This window comes from Fundulus heteroclitus, chromosome 18 (assembly GCF_011125445.2).
Source record: "Fundulus heteroclitus isolate FHET01 chromosome 18, MU-UCD_Fhet_4.1, whole genome shotgun sequence".
NCBI classification, from domain to species: domain Eukaryota; kingdom Metazoa; phylum Chordata; class Actinopteri; order Cyprinodontiformes; family Fundulidae; genus Fundulus; species Fundulus heteroclitus.
This window is the reverse complement of record NC_046378.1, coordinates 38962415-38966428: the sequence shown is the minus strand read 5'-3', so window position 1 is coordinate 38966428 and position 4014 is coordinate 38962415.

Genomic DNA, 4014 nt, shown 5'->3' with positions numbered 1-4014 from the left:
ACAGAGTGGAACTGCAAGCTCGAGGCTGCCGCGAGATCGCCCCAATCAACCTGTTGCTTACGTCACCGCGGCCGGTTCTACGGAGGCTGCTCCTGTGAGGGTTTAAATGGGAAACGTCCATCGGTGTTTTACGCTCTGCGTCCCTGTATGCGGCAGAGCAGCACGCCGCTGATGGTCCTCCCGCTCCTGGAGGCTATTTTGAGGTAAATTACCTTTGTACTCCCATTCTAGTTTTTTATATGTCCTTTAAAATAAATAGAGTGACTCCAGGAGCGGTTCTAGACAGGGGCCAACAGGGGCCCATGCCCCTGTAGAAATGGTTCGGGCCCCTGTTATGGCCCCTGTACTGGAGACATGATAATAAATACACTTCTCATAATTATTTGCAATGGCAAAGAAACCATAACTGATTGGTCACTTTGACCAACATTATTTTTTACCTGTACAGTTTTACTCTAAAAAGAATTTAAAACTTAAGATGTTTCACGTTTAGCTTATGAGCTGGGGGCAAAGTTTTAACTGCTAGATCAGGGGTCTTAAACCTGCAGTTCCAAAGCCACACGTGGCTGACTTAATATTATTACATTATATTAATATATTATATTATTATTATTATATTTATTGTTTTTTAAGTTTTTTGTTCTGTGCCCCTGAGAAAAAACACTGGCCCCACCTTGGCCCCCCTGGTAAATTTGGTCTAGAACTGCCACTGAGTGACTTTATCCAATTGGAATTTTTACACTGACCTTCATTTAAAATGTCTTCTTTAAATAAAAGAGCTCTCTGCTCTCTGGTGGTTCCTAGAGTCTCTAAAAGTAGAATGGGAGGCAGATCCTTTAGCTATCAGGCTCCTCTCCTGTGGAACCAACTCCCAGTTTTGGTCCGTGAGGCAGACACCCCGTCTACTTTTAAGACTAATCTTAAAACTTTCCTTTGTGACAAAGCTTCTAGTTAGAGTGGCTCATGTCACCCTGAGCTACCTCTATAGTTATGCTGCTATAGGCTTAGGCTACTGGAGGACATCAGGGTCTATTCCTCTCACTCTGCTGAGTTCTCCTACTGCTCTCTAATTTTGCATTATTTACTATCATTTAAACTTTTAGCTTTGTTTTCTCTCTGTTGTTTATGTCCATAGTTGCTACATCTGACCTGGCATTGATTTGAGCTGTGACACCATCCTGGGGAACTGAGCTGCTGCTGCCAGCAACTTCATTTTCTCCTACAAATAATGGCTTGACCTTGTCTTTCAGTGGTAAACCCCATCTCTTTACTAGACATAGCAATTGGCTGTTTTTACTACAGCTAGCCGTTTCTCTCCTAGATGAAGCCACTACAGGAGCTAGTACTGCAAATTCTTCTCATCTAGAAAGTAGTCCTGGATCAGTGCTTCTGTGCTCTTTTTGTCTAAAACCCCAGTGGGTGGAGGCAGATGAGCGTTCACACTGAGCCTGGTTCTGGTTCTACTGGAGGTTCTCCTCCCTGTTAAAGGGGAGTTTTCCTCTCCACTGTCGCTTCATGCATGCTCAGTATGAGGGATTGCTGCAAAGCCATCAACAATGCAGACGACTGTCCACTGTGGCTCTACGCTCTTTCAGGAGGAGTGAATGCTGCTTGGAGAGACTTGATGCAACCTGCTGGGTTTCCTGGGTAGGAAAGTGTGGGGGTAACACTAGGCAATGGCATTTATAGTTGCTGATGATCAGTTAAGTACATTTTATTGGTAGCACCTGGCGATACTTTCCCTTCTTAAAGGATCAGAAAGCAGCAGTAATTTACTTATACAGCATATACCTGCTATTTTTATGGCCAAATTCTCCACAGACTACAGTCTAAGTAAGATTTACTCAAAAAAAAAATTCACCTTGTAGACAGAAATGAAGTGTCACAATTTACGTACTTTCCATTTCCATATTAGTTGTGTTATGCAATCGACAAACTCTCTGTACAAGTCAGCATGAAAACAGACATTAATCACCACCAGAAAACAGCAGACACCATTAACTGTTGTTGTTGTTGATGATGAGTCTCTGTTTTACATCAGAGAGAGGTGCTGTGCTGTGATAATCCGTTACACCAGACAGGAGAGGGATGACTTCCTGCTGACACAGAGCAGAAGACATTTCCAAGTGTCAAGATGCATTTTGGAGTTGCATAACCACCAGCAGGCCCGTTCTCATCAGAATCTCAATCACACCTCTGAAACCTGACGTTTCTGCAGCCCTCAGTTCCTGTTTGAGCAGAAAAAAAAATATCTGCAAGTTAAGGATTATTTGCCAGACAAAAATATGAAATATGGTCAAAGAAGACAAATCAAATCCTGCATATAAAGCCCTTTTACTACACCTAGATGTTTATTTATATCAAGCTTCAATAACTCTACTTTATTCATATTTATTAAGCTGTGGACACAAGAACCTGTTTAAACAAACTGGAACCTTAAACAAGCAGATTAATTATAGTTTCCAAAATCCAGCAGACTGACAATGACTTAAGTTTATTTTTGAATTGTAAGTGGTGAACTAAACAGTAACATTTGTTTGATGCGATGCCCAGAGCGCTAAATAAGTTTAATTATACTGTTTTAATTCTCAACAAAGATAATTTTGCTGAGACAATAAAGTCAAATAAAATCAATTACAGTTAAGGTCTGTTTTTGTGTTTTACACTTGAATTCACAAGATATTAAAGGCTCTGAATTAAACTGAGGAAAGATGGAACAGAATGGAGGAGAATAAGATGATGTTTGACATGTGAGCCGTGGAAATGGAGACGGGCTGAGAACTGAGCCTGGCAAACAGCAAATAACATTTAAAACAGGCCTGTTTATGGAGAAAAATATAAAGCTAATATTCAAGTTACATAAAACTGTATTTCTTCCTAACTGTCCTGCTACAGGAAGTCTTGGACCAAAGTGTTTTGAGCTCAAACATCTCACACAAGGGTCAACAGGAAGGGTTTGGCCCACAAAGTTTATGGACATCCAAAAGTGCCTCAATTCAATAAATTAAAACATCCAAAAATGTATATTATACATGTGGAAATTAATAAAAACTAAACTAAATACATCTTTTAAATTAAATAAACAAAAAATATATATATATATTCTTAAAGCCTAATTATGTAAGATTTACATCCGTTTAGTTGTGCGCTAAATTAACTACAGGCAACTTCACCGTTAAGCGCGTAGAATCCCTCATGAATTCTGGTAATACTACTGTAAAAGACTGAAAAACTCTTTTTTTTTTACCCCTACAGTCACTGGCTTTTTAAACAAACTGGCTGATTCTCAGGTCCTGATTTAAGGTTGCTCTCTAATTGCTGCACTTTAACTTCAGCTTTTATTGTTAATCTTTATTTCAATCATAGGTCCAGTCTTATATCTTTTACAAATATGTGTTTTAGATTGGTCATTTTTAATTTTTATAAATCACTTCTTATCCTTCTGTCTTGTCTATTGTCTGTATCGTTTATTACTTGCTGTAAAGTAATTGCCCTTCAAAGACCTAATAAAGTAAAGTTTAATAGGTGCGCTGATATAGACTCATTTCTCCCGGTTATTACTTATTTTATGGTTACGTTGGTTACGTTCTCTTCCCTCTCGCTGGGGCAAAGAGTATGGATGGTCCTCCATTTCAGCAGAAAACGGCAAGTAGAATGATCCTCGGTCGTCTTTGCTTGTTTTATACTCTTCCACTGACAAGACGTCTTCATATAGAGACAGAGAGGGAAAACGCGTATGGCTAAGAAGTTTGTCCCCTTTGAGCTACTGTCATCAAAAATGGCGACGCATAATGGCCTCTTCCAATGGGTGCACTGACACCTATGTATTTATAGACAACTAAACTAAGCTAAGCTATGAGAATGCTTTCATGTTTGCAGTTGTTCGTAGACTTTGGCAGAATCATGTATTTATTAAAAAAAAAATACATGATTTTTGCTGATAAATAGCCAAACAGCAAAAAAAGACACGCTGTCCCTTTAATTTTTAGTGACTATTTCATGCATCTCTCCATG